The sequence below is a fragment of the Arvicanthis niloticus genome, chromosome 12 (assembly GCF_011762505.2).
Source record: "Arvicanthis niloticus isolate mArvNil1 chromosome 12, mArvNil1.pat.X, whole genome shotgun sequence".
Taxonomy (NCBI): domain Eukaryota; kingdom Metazoa; phylum Chordata; class Mammalia; order Rodentia; family Muridae; genus Arvicanthis; species Arvicanthis niloticus.
Window position 1 is genome coordinate 28,725,426 of NC_047669.1, and position 19,025 is coordinate 28,744,450.

Below are 19,025 nucleotides of genomic sequence, written 5' to 3' on the forward strand. Positions count from 1 at the left end.
ACATATGTACATCCATCCATCCTAACGTAAGCATAACTGCATACACATGAATTTGCACACTCACTTGCATATAAAAGAAGGTCGGGAAAAGTAGTTATTAGCTACTCATCTTCCCCAGATGTCCCACAAGCATTTAAAATTCACCTTATTCAAATGAACTCATTTCTAATTCTATTTTAGTAAATAACAACTCCACTCAAGTACCTGATGGAAAACACATACAGCCTTTTTCTTCTTTCCCCCATATTTATACATTCTTCTTAACACACAATTTTCAGAAACATCCCGTTTTTTACAGCAGTGAGAATAGAACCCAGGGCTTGCTCATGCTAGTCAAGTACTCTGCCACTCGACTACAATTCCAGTTCTAGCCTTAGCAATAAACTGTGTCAGCATCGCATCTTCTATCACATCCCTTTTTAAAAGTAGACTCTTTTCTCATACAATACATCCTGACCATAGTTTTCTCTCCTGCCACTCCTCCCTGCTCCCTCAAAGCTCCCCTGTATCCCAGATCCACCCCCACTCTGCCTCCTTTTCAGAAAGGAACAGGTCTCCCAGAGATGATAGGCAAAGATGACAAAACAATACACACTAAGACAAGGCATCAGCCTTCATACCAAGGCTGGACAAGGTAATCCAATAGGTGGAAAAGAGTCCTAAAAGCAGACAACAGAGTCAAAAATAGTCCCACTCCCACTGTTAAGACTCCCACAAAGGACCAAGCTAACAGTCATAATATAAAACATAGAAGACCTGGTGCAGGCCCATGCAGGCCTCATCCTTGCTGTTTCAGTCTTTGTGAGCCCAGGTGTGGCCTGCTGAATTGATTTAGGAGACCATGTTCTCCTGGTCTCCTCCATCCCCTCTGACTTCTATGATCTTTTGTTCCCTCTCTTCTGCTGGGGACTCCTGATCTCCAAGGGGAGGGATCCAATAGAGACTTCCAACTGAGATTCTTTCCACTCAATATCTGGCTGCGGGTCTCTTCACTTGCTCCCATATGCTGCCCAAAGAAGCTTCTCTGATGTCAACAGGACAAGGCACCAATCTATGTGTATAACAGAATATACATCATGTCTTCATTGGTTGCCTTCCTTGACCATAACCATTTCTTAGTATTTGAAAAGTTTCTGAATACACACACACACACACACACACACACACACACACACACCACTATCCTCCTTCATATATATATATATATATATATATATATATATATATATGAAATTTTATGCATCTAAATTGTATGCATCACTTGTAACATACTGCCTTATATTTTTAGCTTGTGTAATTTCTCCTCCTCACCAAACTCTGTAATATTTTACAACTGACAAATTCTTACTAAATCTTTCAGAAGTGAACTGACACATCATCTCTTTCCTCTTGACTTCAGTCACTCCTGGCCTGTATAGATATGGGCACTCCCTCTTCTGTAAGTAAATACACCTCCTCAGTGATGGCTGCAACATTCATCACCTTGTCTTCAAATTGTCACTTAAGGCCTCCCCTTCTGTATCAAAAACTTATAGAGAAGGTGGCTTTTTTTCCCTTTCTATTTATCCACCTACCCTTATCATACTGTATAGTAAATAGCACACGATAGACTTTCAATACATGTTTTATGAATTAATAAGCCAAGTCAGACAATCACGTAATCATACACCCCACTCAGGTGTCAAGTTACCAAAAGACGAAGGTAGAGAACCCTGAAAGCAGTCCACGTGGCACTCTACTAGCAGCTTAAAATGGAAGGGATCCTCTAGCCAATGCTCTGAAGACCAATAAACACCACTGTGTAATGCTACTTTCTCTGGTTTTATAGCCATCTCCTAAAGTAACTGAAATGTAAATTCAACTATTGTACAGTGACTCTAATTCAGCTGCTCTGGTTTACATGTGAAATGTTTGATGTGTGAACATGGTTGATTTGTGATTACCTATTTTTAGAAAGCAGTGGGTTTCTTATGCTCACGCTTCACAGTCACTGGATGCCCTGTCCCACTCAGCAGGGATGTACTGCATCCTGAATAAATAAAGGGAGCCCAACTGTACAGCTATGACCCTGGAACAAGGGTATATATTTAATCTAAAAACCACCCACTATCCCCGTGGAGACTCACAGGAAACATGCTCTTCCTCCATCACTAGGCAAGGAAGAGCTTGTTTTCTGTAGGGGGCTTGAGGCTGCCATGACAACTCCCAGCCCTTTTCCCATTATCTGTGTGTGCTTTTCTTTTTCCCTCCTATTTTTCTCCACAGGTTTTACTAAAGGATATCTATAGTTGTCTATACCTGGTTAGTCAATCTAATACCCACCAATAGAGACTCAAAACCCCTGGATTCTAGCTCTAGTTTTTAAAACTATAATGTTAACATAGCCCCAGCCATATCCCCTCTCTTTTCTAAAATATAGCAGTGGGGGAGAATCCAGGCTACCATGGAGAAAAGCTAATAGGACAAACACTACCTTCTAAGATAGATTTAAGAATTTGCATAGCACCTTTAAATTCAGAATTGGTAGAATGGTAGAAAGGCTTAAAACTGGGCTCCACAACTGTTTTACACTAAAGTCACTGGGGGTATAGGGTGTTTAGAAACACAGATGCCATTCCCTAGACTGTATTAGATCCAGGTAGGTAGAAACCCTGTCAGGTTAGCACCAGGAAAAACAGAACACTAAGACAAAATGTCCAGAATGACATTCTATGAGAGATAAAACCAAACCAAGGGACAGCAAACAGCTATTAGAAAAAACTAGAGTGTGGTATCAGAAGAGAGACAAACAGTATTACTCAATTAATGTGGTAAAAGCAAGGACTAAAAAGCCAGAAAGAATGAAGATGACTGTAGATGAGTTTCCTAAGCCAGGTTAGACTATTAATATTGATGTTTTACAGCCCCAGACCTCTGTCTTCTCTGTGATTCTTTAATTTTTAATTGAACTCTATCAATTAATATTTTTTATTTCGAAACAGAGTCTCATTATGTAGCCTTGGCTAGTCTGGAATTCACTATGAAAACCAGGCTGGCCTTGAACTCAAAGAAATTCTCATGCCTGTGCCTTCTGAGTGCTGGGATTAAAGGCATGTGCCACCACACCCAGTTTTCATTTAATACTTTCTGATTAGATCTTTTTTTTATTTCTATGGTTAAAGTTTAAAGGCCTAGGTCTTCCTTGAAAACATTAGGACACACACACACACACACACACACACACACACACACACACACCATTCAATGAGGTATCTAATATTCATGGTTGATGGAACTATACGTAAGAGTGAGTCCAAAACTGCTGAATGAAGGCCTTTCTCTCTAATCCTGGGCAGACAGAAATGAGATGTTTTGTTTTTTTTTGTAAAGCCAGCACATTCACTTCTAGGACATATTGACTAGAATTAGTTTGCTGGTTTGGGCACCTGAACTTAATTGACTTTCTTCTCATCTAGTGAGAGTATTGGCAGTAACCACAAGTATAAAAGTATTAAACATTTTACAGCACATAGTATATAATCTTTTTTTTTTACAATTTTAAAACCATCCAGTCATTCAACAGCTTTTTATTGGGCAAGGAATTTATAGCAATGGAGTGTATCATGGGTATATTGTTTTACAACCATGTTTTAAAAAGATATATGATAAATGTAAACATGTGTACTTATAGATATTAGTTTATGACTAATTATAACTTATAGGAGATAAAAAAATATGTCAAGTACTGTTAAAAATGCAAGAGCTTATTTTATAGATGCTGGCAGAAGCCTGAGACTCTGTCAGAGAGACAAAGAGTTATTACCCACAGAACAGCAGGTAGCATAAGATTCATGTCTGTGCCAGCTCTCTGTGTCTTCTAAGATCTCTGGAATGACATAGGTAGGTATAGAGAAATATTGTGAAAACATCGGGTTGGGTTTTGTCACCTGTAGGGAACACTGAAATTAGGAAACAGTCTTCTGAAATAGGTTAAAAGCAAATTGATCCAGTCTTTAATGAAGAAGCCTGCCTTTGCTCTAGAGCAAGACAACGCTTCTATTTTCCAAGCCTACTTACTACAACAAACAAACATCCTTGATAGGGAGAGTAGAAAGCAAAAGACTCTTAAGTTCTAATCCTCCCAAGATGTCCAAAGCACACAAGGGAATTTTGGAGAACTACCTTTCGGTGGTACAACGGTGTAGGTAACCAGTAACTTGGTGAATAAGAAGGAGAAAGATTAAAAAAGAGAGTAAGTTAAGAAAATCAGATACCCTTCTTTCAATAAAGCTAAGGCCTGGGATGAAAATCATCCAGATAATTAAGCCAGAGTAGAGGCTAACATAAAGCAGACAGGAAGGTTGACCTCTGCTTACCTCACAGAGAAGGGATAATTCAAAGGCTTTGAATAAAAACTAAAGAATCTAAGAAATTTCTCAGAGGGCACAGAGGTCATGTGCAAGGGCATCTTCAGGTTGCAGGGGAAATTCGTAAAAGGACCTTGCTCCTTATAAATTGTGCTACCGAGAAGCTAATCTGTTGGGGGCACAATTAGGATAAAAAGGAAAAGAGAAGCCCAATTATGGTTGTACATACTTGTGAGATGCTGAGTTGTTGGAAATGCAGACAGTGGGTGCTCACCATTGTCCTGGCTCTTTGCAGAGGTCTCAAGCTAGTAGTCCCTGCTAATCTCAACCAAGATGCAAATGCTTCCCCCTCCACAGCACTGCAGTCCTGTTTCAGAGACTTGTGTGTCCTGGGGTTTTGAAAAGGAGAAAAAATAAGCCTATTATATCAGAGTAAATACAATTGTAATCACTAGAAACCCAAGAGATTGACCCAATAAAGTCTACCTCTCCTTCACAAATCTTCATTAGTGTTCGTGACCGAGTCGTATTTTATCAGCTTTTGCTTACACAAACCTACCTAGGCTCTTAGTGACAACAGACAACATGATAGAGTGGTGGCTGCAGATGTTTTGATTCCTCTTGGCTCTGCTACACCTGTCTGGTAATGCCTGGGTAGAGTAATGACAAAAAAGTTGCAAATTGTACCATTTTCATGGCAAGAAAAACTAACAAAAATAATTGACAGACTCTTTGAAATGTTTCCCAATATTTCTAAAGGTGGGAGAATGTGCTTACATTCCATTAGCTCATGTATACTGCAGAGCTCAACATCAATGAATAAACAAATAAGTTAATAAATAAATAAGTAAATAACAGCCAAAGGATTTACAGGGAAGAGAATGTACTTGCTAGTAATGTTGTAATTTAAGATGAGTAGTACTTTTCTTGTAAATCTCTTATCTCAAACTGTCAGTAAGGGGATCTTCCTTCACTCTTGCTGGCAGAACCAGTATACAGCATCCCTCTGAGATGGAAGAAGAGGAGTTGGTGGGAAATCCACTAGACCAGTGTGTGCACGAGGAACAGAAGTGTCCTCATGGAAACACAAGTTTAAATAATAGACATCAATAGATGTAAGAGAAGGAGTCAAAGGCATGATTTAGCAATTGTCTCTGATAGCTAACATATCCAAGAAGATGGGCCACTCAGAACAATCAAGAGAATATCCCTGAAAATCAGAAGTTGGGATTGGGAGAGCACCTGAAATTTGTTTCTGTGACTCTCACCGATAGCTAGCAGACATGAGTAGGCAGAATTCTGTGCTCTTGTGGCTCAGCACTCTGCATATAGCTATGTGCACAAGCTCTTTCACTCCACATGCTTGAGCAGTGCTACCCTTAAGTGGATTTTTTGCTACATAGCCAGGATTGCCCCACAGACAGCAGAAATGTGAGACAACGTAGAAGGCTGAAGATCATCTTTATTGATGGAAGGGTCCCTCTTTTATCCTTGGGTAGAGGCAATAGAAAAGGCAGATTGACAAAATGTACCTGAGAGATTATTAATCTTTTAGAGGTGACACTCACTTTAGAATGGTTCACAGTTCCTAGTTCATTACCCAGGTGAATGAGAGGGCTGTGTAGTTAACCCTTCAAATATGCAGCACGGTTTGATGATGCAGACCTAAAATCCTGACACAGGGAGGCTTATTCAAGGCAGTCACAGTTCAAGATTAGCTTGGGCTACAGAATGAGTGAATGTCCAGCCTGAGTAAGACTTCATCCTAAAATAAAAAAGAAAGTGGGCTGGGGATGTAGCTCAGAGGTAGAGTGCTCCCTTAGCAAATGTATAGCCTTAGGTTCAATTCCTACAACCACCAAAACAAAGGACAACAACCCAAACACTGAAAATCAAAGAAACAATAGAACATGAGAAAATTCTCCCCCAGAATGCCTGCTTTATTTCTTGTCTAGTCCTTATCCAGTGTTGGATTACCAGGATAATACTCCAGGTTTGCAAGGGATTCATTTCTTGGATTAATACCATATTCCATCATCCCCACCTTAGATGGAAAGTTCAAAGCTGTTTAAATTGCCCATTATTCTAATTAAATCCAAGTGTTTGCAAGAGCAAAAATGAAGGCTGAATTAACGTGAACCTTGAAATTTAATTAAAACCACATGTATGCATCATTGTGGGGGAAAGTATTCTAATGATTAAACACGTTGCCCATTGTGTTTCTTCAATTCTTTTACCATTTCTCAAAACAAACAAACAAGTGCCTCTGTTGACCCCACAGCCATTTAATTGGCATTACTATTCTGGCCACAGGTACATTTTTGACATTCTGAATGAACGAATTGCTTGCATGCCCCAAATGGGAGTGGTAATGACAGGAAGCTGCTCCAAGAATGACAGGGAGCATCGGAGAACAAGGTAAGTGAGATCATCTGAGCCATCTTTGTGAAAGGTTCTGAAGCAGAGATATAGACCTGCTATAACAGGTAAACTCCCAAATCTCAGCGGCTTCATAGAAAGATGTAAAAACCAAATGGCTGTGCGGGGTAGTAATAGGACATCATAAGAATAGTTCATATGAGGACCTACACATTGTCTTGGGATGTATTACTGCTATAGGATTAGATTTTTCCCCACTCATTCTGTGCACAGAGAAACATCACTGAATCCTAAAGAGCATATCAGTCTTGAATGCCTAACATCAGTATTGCTATAAAGTCATCATACCTTCGACCCAAGAACAGGAGCAGCTGTAACTTTAACCAAATGGCAAGAAAGAACAGCACAGGAATTTAATGAATAAATTCCTTCCTTTAACTGGCTAGTCCTCAAATTCCAACTGTAATTTTGGGGGCTGAGGTGATGGTTCAGAGAGTCAGCATGCTTGGTGTGCAATCATGAGGACCAGAGTTTGAATCCCCAGCCCTCTTAGTAAAAGCTGGGTATAGGAGAATTGTGACCACAGCATTGGGGAATGGAGACCAGTAGATCTCCAGAGGTCCCTGGCCTTCCAGACTAGGACTATCTAGGAAATTCCCAGGTCAATGAGAGACCCTTGTGAAAGCAATGAATGCAATGCATACAACACACTACAACACACACACACACACACACACACATACACACACACACACCCCACACCACACCATGCACACACAGTGCAATTTAAGACATCTTGCTTTGCCATTCCAATGCTCATAAATTCTTGCCTAGCACTTTCTCCTTCTTCATCTTCCTAAGCAAAGCTGCTGCCCAAGAAGATTCTGCAGCACTCAGAGATGCTGATATCAGGTCTCCATTCCCATTTCCATGCCCTGCCCTCCCAGACTGAGTAAGGATGCTGACAGTCAGGTATTGCTTGGGTTGCTGGGAAGCAAGTAATTTACTGTTAAGATACAGAACTCAAGCTTACATTGCCTGCCTTTGCTGGTTCCTCTACACTTGTAGTATTCAGACCTAACATCTTCCTGTTTTCTTAAGCTTATTTTAAACACCAGTGCCCACCCTCAGGGGTTTCTGAGATATCCTATGAGGAAGACTGTTTGCTAACTTGAGGTCATAAAATGGGCTTAAAAATAGTATACCGTCCCACCCATACATTTCAAAAGAATAGGTACAGGGATACTCCATGTGAGATAAAATTGGTGCCTATCCCCTGCATGCAGCTTCCCCACCAGTTTTAATTACTTCCTTCCTCCCACTGTTTTTCAGACTATCAGAATTCTATCAGTCTCAAGCATATGGGGAAGTGGGCACCACCGGATGGCTATTGTCAGTCAGGAAATAGCTACCATTCAAACACTGCTTGCTAATGATCATGTTTGATGCAATAAAATGGTTGTGAATATTAACTTTGAACCATCTCAGCACCATCTCACATTTTAAAGACAGGCATGGAAACTGACAGCTTTGCATAAACCTCATTCCTTCTATTTTCTGTGATTCTGACATATTCACATTCCACTAAATAGGAGTGAGCACCATCTTCCACCCACTCACCAGGCGTTCACTTTATATATAGCTATAGATATTCTATGCAAAACAAAGAAAAATTTGCTCATCTGAGGCAGAACTTGTGGCAGGCTGTTGAGGAGACAGGGGGCCAAGCTGTCTATATTTTATTATCAGACCTGGTGTCCTCTCTACAAAATTTCCTGGGTAGAGGAATTGTATTGGTTGCATTTCAGGTTTCTACTTGCTCATTCATTTATTCATTCCATGTTTATTGGGTGCTTCATAGATACTTCAGATTTTAGGTGGTAGGTACCCAGGAGAAAGTCATGGTTCTTGTACATGGGATTCAAATGGCTGGATGCTATTACAGAAGTGTGAAAAGTAGCTGTTCTGTATGGGGAGAGAGAACTGGATCTGTATGGTTTTTTTTTTTTTTTTTTTTTTTTTTTTTTTTTTTTTTTTTTTTTTTTCAGAAAGTATCACTCAGATAGTAGACTGCCTTTCAAACCTTCATATCTTGTGCTTTCCATGGTCCAGGAATCATTTGGGAAACTACAAATTTGTTGAAAGCTGAGACCACAGAGATTCCCAAGGCTTTAATTGAAGGAACCTTATACGCGGTGCACAGATTGTTGGTCTTCAGCTCTGAGAACTGTGGGTTGAGAATCACTGCATCAGTTCTCAAAACCACTTTCCTAGTCTGCACTGTGATGTGGAACACAAAGGAGTGCACCTATTCTGAGATTCAAAGATGCTTGGAAACTTCTCCCTCAGATCCTTCACACAGTGTGACAGTTCCAGATCCAAACCATCAGGGTCATCAGATCTCTTTGTGTTCACATCTTGAACACATTGGACATTCTACATTTCAGTAAAATTCGGAGAATATTGCTCTTAGTTTAAATTTCCATTCTCCATTTCTTCATTTATTTCACCTCATTTTTTTGAATGTTAGTTATTTTAATTTTTAATTTGATTTTTTTTTTTGGAGCAGGAATAGGTGTACCATGACATATGTGTAGAGGCCAGAAGATTACTTGTGGGTGTTGGCTCTGTCTTTGCATCCTGTGGGTTCTGAGGATCATGAAGATTGTCAAGCTTCATCACCTTTTCCTGCTGGGCCATCTTAGCGGCTTCCATGTCATTGTCTTGTTGAACTACCAGTAGCCATGGCAGAGACTCTGGCAAAGAAATAGAACATCAAAGTGTGTCTTGAATTCCCTGTATGCATCAAAGGACTGGCCGTGAAGAAGGAAAACATAGAAGACCTCCAGTTTGCATGCTCTCTCCAGAGTAGGTCCATCATTTTAAACAAGTCACACTTGTTTCCAATTTACAAAGGGACTCCATGCTTGGTTTCCAATCTTGGCTATAACTAACTCAGTGATTTTCATAACTGACCTGTAGCCATTTTTATCTCAAACAATTCCAGTCTCGTTGGGCCTGGTGGATAAGGTCTGTAACCCAAACTACTCGAGAGACTAGAGGCTAAAGAATCTCATGTTCAAGTCTAGCTTTCTCTGTAGAATGTGCTAAAGGTCAGCCAGCACAATTTAGCATAATCTTTTGCCAAAATGAAAGTAACAGGGGAACTGAGATATAGAGTATTTGTCTAACACCCACAAAGTCTTGGATTCAATTTCTAATACCATATACCACACGTACACACATGCATACACGTACACAAAAGAACAAAAGAAGACAAGCTGGCCTAAGACATATCCATTTCCGATCTAGGGAAATTGACCTCCAGGATACACACCATCTATAAACAATGTCAAAACAATGATCTCTGGTAGTCCAATATCCAATAATAAAATGTACTTCCTGCTCCCAGCCCCGCCACTCCCATAGAGATCCTCAGTAATCCTGAGAACATTTTAAACTTGAAAGACCATCACTAAAGTTGTCCAGGAAAGACACTACGGGACACTGGACCTTTCTTACCACTGTCCCATTATGATTGTTCTTGATTATGCCCATGAGAATAGGCTAGACACATTTCTCCTTGGTAGGATGTTGGGCTCCACTGACATCAGCAGCTATCTATTAACCTGTGGTGGAGTACACAAGTGTCAAACACACATAAATCTGTGTTTGAAGTTTTCTGCTATTGTGATAATCTTTTATACTAGTTTCCATGGCAAAGTGGGTGGGGAATCTTTGTTTTTCAGGAAACAGTTACATTTCCCTTTTTCTTCCTTACCCTGGCTGATTTCATCAGCTTGAAGGAGTGTGTTCTGGTTTTAGCAGAGTTGAGGATGGAAAATTCACTTAGAAACCCCTCCCACATTGATATTACATAGCTATCGGTAGCCATTTCTTCTTAAATCTCCTCTGGCTGGAATTCTCTGAGTTGGTTCCTCAGCAGTATGAGACATGCAGCTTTTCTCCCAATAACCTCATAGACACTGAGCCATGACACCTGCCCATATCTCCAGTTCTCTTCTTGTGCACTCTATTGTGGCCATCTATAACCATCCCTGAAAAGCCAACCAGTGTGGGAATTCCAATGACCACAAACTCTGCAGCTTGACATGCAAGGGTTCCGTGACATGTCATTTGCTCTCAGCACTCCCTAAGCTCATGAGCCCCGTGTTTTGTATCACGACAATGACTCACTGTCCTGAAGACTTCTATGCTCCCCAGCATCACAAAAACAGTTCCCCTGCAAACCTCAACTCCTCACATTCGTATCTGTCAGACACAACAATGAAATTTTGCTCTAAAGGCAACTGTAAGAGGTTATTTTTAATTGAATATAGAACCCATAGCCCTAGCTGTATTTCCTATGTCACCCAGGGTTTAGATGTATCCCTTTAGGATGAGGTCATATTTTTGTGAGAGAGGCAGATAAAGGGCCTGGATTATGTTTCATGGCTCTCTGAGGGAAACTAGTTTGAGTCAGTTGACTGGGGAACTTTATAAAACTTTCATCAGCATCGCTACCCTGGTAGTATGCTAACTGCAAGGAACACACTCAGTTGTGAATTCTAGTCCAGATGTTATGATGCCAGCCACCTATCTTCTACTCTAAACCACAGACTGCAGCTTGCCATGTCATTCTAAGAATGAGGGGATGGCTTCTTTCCATTCTTCTAAATCACTGCTAGCCATAGAGCCCCACCTAGAATCAAGAATAATATGCAAGAAAGTACTTGATGATAGTTCATACCAGCCATGTATGGGATATAGCAAAACTTACATCCAGACCCACATATTCCCATTATCACCCATGTTGCCTATATGAAATTAGAATACTCATCATTTTCTGCTCCTGCTCAGACTCCTCAGAGACGTCCTCAAGCCAAGCTCCTTGCAAACTCTCTAGTTGGTATCCATCGACTGATTTTGGAGTTGTGGAGCTCAGGAGACTGGGGAATAAAAAGTCTTGGGTGCAGATGGAAAGGGAGCCATACTCTTCAAAACTAGCCAGGGGCTCAAACCCCAAGGTAAGGGGAACCCCAAAATTCCTCAGTAATAGAGCGAGTGATTATTTGGAAAGAATTCTGATTTAACACATTTCATTGAGATTTCCACTTTGTCTTTTATAGCAATCAAGAGCCCTTCTATTTTATAGCAATTTTCATTCTTAATTTTGATGAACTATTTCTTAATACTACTATATGGGAGATATGAATCTAGGCTAGAAGTTCTCCAACTTTGACCCACATGAGAACCGTCCAGGATGCATCCTCCAGTACACTACCTGTCTCTGCCCACCACACTCCTGATTTAGCACATCTGGAAGAAGGAACAAGAGCCTGTGCTTTTGCTGAGTTCCAAGTGACAATCATGCTGGCCCGATGAGCCATAATTATGCTTCCTAAAAATAAAAGTGACACATTTGGATTTGTAATCTCTTGAAATATGGTATTCTTTTTATTTTTCTTTCCCGACAACAACTTCTATGGCTTCAAATTGGAGTTAAATGCTCCACCAGTATGAGAAAGTGTAGCTTGCTTTTCCTCCAGCACAGGATAAGCTGTTAACTTCAGAACACTTAGTGTAGCTGCTCTCGCTCTTCCCTCACACTGGGCCAAATCACTGGGCCACAGAGAATAGCTCCAGAAGTAGAAGCAATGGGATGCAGAAGCCTGTCTAGTGTGTGACGTAAAAATGGGGCTGATGGGAAGAGTGACTCTAGACCGTAGTCTTAGAAGTTACTCAATAAAGTAGTCACTTGCCACCACTAATATGTGAAAGAAGACAAGATTGGTGTGGGGATAAAAACCCCTCAATTTTAGTAATTTCTCAGTCTTGTTAGGCAATTGTATCTAAAGAAATAAGGAATTAGGATAAATTTGAAGCTGTAGACACAAGTTATTCACAGCAGTTACTGGGAATAATGCACTAGAGGAGAAATCCAGAGTTAGGAGGGCCATATGATATGGCACACCAGTAGTAAATACGGAGGCAAGTAAATAAACCCACAGAAAGGTCTGAAAAGGAACATTAAAGAAAAAAACAGAGAAGAACAATGTTTTAGAAGATATAAGAAAGCACCATTTGGCAGGAAAATATATATTGTATCCATTGCTATATACAAGCAAATGAGATGAAAATTGGGGGGAAACACAATAAATTTGGAAGTCATGTCATCACAAAACGTTATTGGCTCATGATAGACTCATTTAACTTCAGTGAGATGTTGAAGAGTAAATGACCAAGATTTTAAGAGATAAGAATAGCATTCGGTAGCTGATATATTTATTTTACACTTACATAGCAGTGTAATCTAAGTATTATTTAATATCAATCTATTAAATTTATATAATGATCTCATGGACCATTATTATTATTATGGTTACAGCCCAATTTGTAGTTTCCTCATATTGCCAGTACACTGGAGTTATAGCAACGATTTAAATCTGATGCACAGAGAAATGCAGTTATCTGTAGTCACACAATATTAAGTAAAAAACCTGGGAAATACACTCAGGCTATTTGGCTACAGAGCTGCAATCAATACTGTATCCTGCTTCCTCTTGATGTTTTCAATTTCAGAGCTGCTCTAGGCGGATAGCTTTTAAACTTTGCTAAGATTTAGATTTAACCAGCCCAACTCAGGGGAAAAAAAAAATCTCTGGGAGTGAGATACAGAGGTCAGTGGCTTTTGAAGCTCTTGTGATGATTGTCGTGTACAGACAAGTTTGATAACTACTGATGTAAGCTAACTGAAGAAGGAACATCGACCATTCTGCTAATATTGATGGGTAAATGAGAGGGGACAACATGAGTCAAAGCAGCACAAGAAAAAGCTGTCACTCTGGTGGGAGATCTGCTTGAAATCAAAACATCCAAAGACAATTAACGGGTGTAGACTTAAGAATTGGAAATGTGTTTTTATTGATGTGACAGAATATCTGTTAAAATGATGGAGGGAGGGAAAGAGAGAAGGAGGAGGGAACAAAAGGAAGGAGGGAAAGGAGAAAGAGAAGGGAAGGACGAATGATGGAAGAAAGGAGGAAGGAAGGAAAGAAGGAAGGAAGGAAGGAACGAAGGAAGGAACGAAGGAAGGAACGAAGGAACGAAGGAACGAAGGAATGAAGGAACGAACAAAAGGTTTATTCTCATGGCGGAGAAGATAGTAGCTCTAGCCATGGCAGCAGTGTGAAACAGTCATATTGCATACACACTCAGGAAAAGAGAGAGTAATTCTAGTGCCATCCTCACTGTTTTCTGTATTCAGTCAAGGACCACCTCTCATGGAATGATGCTACCCACACCCAGGGTTGGTTCACATAAACTTCTCTGGGAATGTTCTTCTAGATTTTCACAGAAAAAAAAAATCCCTAAGTGATTCTGTCTCCTGTCTAGTTGACAAGATGAATCATCACCAGGAGTAAGGCAAAGTCCAGATGGCAAGCGTCTTAGAGAACAGTAACAATAATTAATGTCTGATTTTTAACCCCTGTCTCAGCATGTAGTAGAAAAACTTATGGTCAGAATGAGAACCTGCGTTTAAAAGATGAATGGCTGTTTTGTGTCTCACACTCTAGAACAAAGGTTTCTCCATTTACCTTTGTGTTTTCTCCACTCATACAAACTCAACTGAAACTTGCCAATGAAACCCACTATCAACAGCTCAAATCCCCAGGTACGGGAGCCTAAATATCTGTCTAAAAACCCAAAGCCGGTGACAAAACATGTCTGGATATAAAACCCATCTATAGATTGCCAATTCATTTGTTTAATTATAGCAGATGTGATATCTATAATAGAACATACTATTTTATATACCATTTGAGAAGAATACATTTCAATTATGGTGCAAAATACTATTAGTTCAAAGATGAATTGTAATCCAAGAAGTATTAAAATGTTGGTTTCATGGGAATAGATGTATTAGAATTGATGAGATTTAGATTTGAGGGGAAAAAATAGCTATACCAAAGTAGGGGGAGGGGAGTACTAAAACCACTGATCTTAATAAGGAATGATTCAAAATGTGAAAATATTTTACTTAGTTTGTTCAGAGAGATTCACAAAATTATAAATTGCAAAAAGTAAAAATCACTGGTATTTCAAAATAAATAAATGGGCGTATACAATAGAGTATTGAGGAATTTAAAGTGTAATTGCTTTTTTAATTTTTTTTTTAAATGAAGGGTTCTCACATGTGGTATGCCCTGCAAAAATTTATATGCTTCGATGCTTGGTCTCCAGAATGATGGAAGTTTTAACAGATGAGGCTTATTGAAAGGTGCTTTAGAGAAGATACGATCGTCATGGATAGATTCATGTTTTTCTCAGGAGACTGTGTTGGGTCTTACAAGTTAGACCTAAATTAGTTTTGAAATAATAAGTTGCTATAAAATCTCCTCTCTACTTCCCACAAACATTCACTCTGTATATGCACAAGGCCTTCACAGAAGCCAACCAGTTGATAGTACCATGGTCTTAGACATAAAGACCTACAAGCAAATAAAATTTGTGTATAAATTACCCAGCCTTGGGCATTTACTTATTGCATCAGAAAATATACTAAGAAGTGGGCTATGGTAAAATTGACTTTTTCCTTAAGATTTTAAAACAATATATAAAATGGTAGAAAATAGCATAGGATGATGCAGTTAGGAAGTCACAAGAAATTGTGTAACACAATGTATATTTTACAAAGAATGAATGTGAAAGAGAAGAATAAAATTTAAATCAATGTAACATATCAGCATTTAGAACTGAAATGGATCTAAGTCTTCACATTCAGTGCTAGCTCAATGAGGAGTAAGGGGAATAAAAGAATTCAAATTTCAAAGATGGAGGAAAAGTATATTTTAAATTTTTGAGAACAAAAGAGAAGAAGATATTGTTAACAAAACCAATGATCAAATTGTCACCACCTAAGACACCAAAAGACAACACAACATAAATAGTGTCCACATGGGTGTCTATCTATGTACCCATACATATACTCAGTATTTACTCATGATATTATACCCAGCCCAAATGTCAACACAACACAGGGGGAAAGAGGGATGTTTTCAGTCATACAAATACCTCCAATCTTTTACCCAATATTTCTGAAAAAAAAAATATTTCTAGGGTAAGTAGTAAATACTGAAAGAAAGTCCAAGAAAGATCAATATAAGGGTCTCCAGAGCTGTGAAATTAAACTAGACATGACAAAGCTGTGAAGAAATTAATCCATAAAATTGGTTAAGCAACATTAAAGCAGGTAGCTAGAAGACATTTAAAAACAATGTTTTCAAGAAGAAAATGAACTCCAGTTACAGAGTGTAAGTAATTTAAGAATTAAGTGAAATTTTATTATTCTTTTCATATAAAATCCACAAAATGATGAAATGTTTAACATCTATTATTCATGAAGTTACTAAAGAATTTTTATATATTTACAAAACAAATTAAAGCAGAGCATGATTTTGAACATTTCACTAGAAATTTCTCAGTGGGTTCTGGTTTTGATACAGGGAAAACATTAGCTTCTGCATAGATTCATCCACACTGAATTATGTTACATGAATATTTGTGCAATTTGTTTAACTTTGTTTTTCTAAGATAAACTCTATAAACAAAGTATAAATAGGAAAAATATTTATTATTTATCTTACATGGTAGAAAGTAAAAAATTACCTATAGTAGATATATGCAAATAGATTATAGATGACTTATATATGTATATTAAATATATGTTCATAAGCATTTACAGTATTCCTTTGAAATGTAGTGCTTAAAATTGTAAAAGTAGCCCATGAAAGAGCTAAAATATTAAAATGAGGTCAAACAGAGGAGAAGCCTGGTTGTGTACGTGGGCTGAATTCTTTGGTTCCTAGTCGAAAACTAAGAATGCTATTGAGACCATTAACCAGAAATTTAAAATCAGAAACAACCCAAATCAGATTACTTCTTGGGAGCAGGAATGTGGGAGAGTGAAAGTTTTATTCTTATTTCATACCTACGGATCATGCCTGAGTTTTTACTACCACCATTTTTATGATTAAAGAAAAGTGAACAGTCAAGGTGGTAGCCAAACAAATTCATAAAGTCGGACTTTTTTTTCTTCATAGACATCTCCCAGCTCCCCACAGAGAAAAGGTGAGCTTTGATCACCCAGGCAAAGATAATCCATAAACCTCATTACAGCCAGGAGCTTCCATGTCCTCTCCATCATCACAATAGCTGATTTTATTACCCACAACCACCAAAATAGAATTGATTTTTACTCATTTTTGCCATGGCCACCTGCTGGGCTCTTGTGAGAAGAAAATGACCAAAAGACACACTGCCACAGAAAGAAAAGAACAATCTAAAGACACCACTGGCTTCTGACTTGAAAATAGTCCCCGATTAATGGGAGCTGCTCCAGGGAGCATGCCTGCCACCATTCAGGACTCTGCACAAATGGAATGTGCAGATTTCTTTGCAAACCCAATAGGAATTTACCACACTATAGCATAATGAAGCCAATTTTCATACCAATGTTAGGGAAGACGTATTGTAAAATTTCACGCTGTCTAGTAAGGATCCAATAGCTAGGTCTGGGAACAAATCACAAGACATGAGCTGTGGAGGCGGTCTATCCAGTGTAGGGCTCGAAAATATTTTTGTGGTTGGGGTTTAAGGAGATTAGTAAATGAATTCACAAATGATGTTTTCAGCTGAGTCTTGGGTAATCTCTGATGCAGATCTTTGTATTGAACAAATACCAAATGCCTCTCTCATTGTACCTAATTGTTTAGTGATCAGCTGAATGGAGTATTATGGGAAATAACAAGAAATCCTACTGGCTAATGTAAGAGTCAGACAGGGGAAACTTACCTTGCCATCTGCTAGCTCTGGCACTCATTAATCACACTGGCATTTAGAAAATGGCAGCCAGGTGCCCAGGAAGGTAGAAAATGGGAACTGTTAGAAAGAAAAGGAAAGAAAGGTTTGAGTTCTTTTTTTTTTTTTTTTTTAAACACCATTGGTGTGTGTTATAGAAAGGGATTAGGGAAAATGCCCAAGTTTGGCGTTTGGTGATTACTATTTTTATGTACTCAGTTCCTGTCTTCATTCCCAGACCAGAGGTCACAAGTGCATGGAAATGTTAGGAAAACATTTTTATCCTATTCTTAATAATTAATAATTCATAAATTTGGGAGTCTACTCACAAAGCAATCCACTATGATATTGACTAAACCTGTTTTTAACAACTAAATAATGGCTATTCACATCTGGCTCTCAGTTTCTTTTACTTGATAAAAATTCCAAATACCAGACTGTCTGACTTGAGGCCATATGCCTGAAAACCTTGTTCCAAGGTAGTGTGGGGGAAATTCTTCTATAGTAATTACTGAAACATGTGCATGTGAACACTACATGACAAGGGAATGCTAGTACATCGATGGATGAACAAAAAGGAACAATATGGGCTGACACTGGGATCATCCTGTTAGTGTCTGCAATTTCTTATCTCATTTTATATTTACAGAGACGAGCTAGGTAGCCTGTTATTCTTTACATCTAAAACACCACAGAGTTTTATATTTTGAGTTATGTATATTTTGAAAGATTTCCATTTTCACTGTGTGTATATATGTGCATGTGGTATTTGTTTGCATATGTGTGCACATGCCAAGTAGAGGCCAGTGGTTTGTCAGGTGTCTTCATCCACCACTTTCTACATTATTTACTGGAGCCAGATCTCATTCTGAACCCAGAGCTCACTGATTCAGCTAATCCATCTAGAGAGTTTGCCTAGGAAAAACTTCCTATCTCTGCTCTCTGACAGCTGGGAATGTAAGGAGGCAGTCATGCCTGCTCAGCTTTTATGAGAGTTCTGGAAATGTAAAGTCAGGTCCTCGTGCCTGCACGAGAAATATTTTATTTATTGAGCCATCATTATGCTTGAAAGATAATTTCTTAAATCTCTTAAAAGTAGAGGGGTGTTGGAAATACTATTTAAATTGGGTTGTAAAATGCTTTCTGAATGAGGGAATACAGAGGGGATGGGGCTGTGACTGAAGGCTTGCAAAGCTTGGAAGACATACTCGGAAAACTAATGTGTAACTGTAATTTATTTAATCCAATTACAAGTCCAACCTCCAGATTCCTTTGCACTAAAGTAGTAACTCCCATTACAATAGAACATGTAGAATAATAAATGAAAAAATACCAGATAAGGATGATTTTGAGAAAATATAAGTAATGACAATGAGAAGAGTAGAACACAAGATCATAGCTCATTTGATAGAGCATTTACTAAGCACATACACACCAGTT

General features: G+C 38.8%; 1 long non-coding RNA gene across 1 annotated transcript in view; it reads right to left on the reverse strand.

Moving 5' to 3' along the window:
* LOC143434011 (uncharacterized) overlaps positions 1-19,025 on the reverse strand; it is a 169,517-nt gene that overhangs the window by 3,591 nt on the left and 146,901 nt on the right. Inside the window, exons 2-3 of the long non-coding RNA XR_013103153.1 lie at positions 17,580-17,666; positions 4,576-4,735 (exon numbers count right to left, since the gene is read on the reverse strand). This is a non-coding gene — a long non-coding RNA (uncharacterized LOC143434011). The remainder of the gene's footprint in view (positions 1-4,575; positions 4,736-17,579; positions 17,667-19,025) is intronic.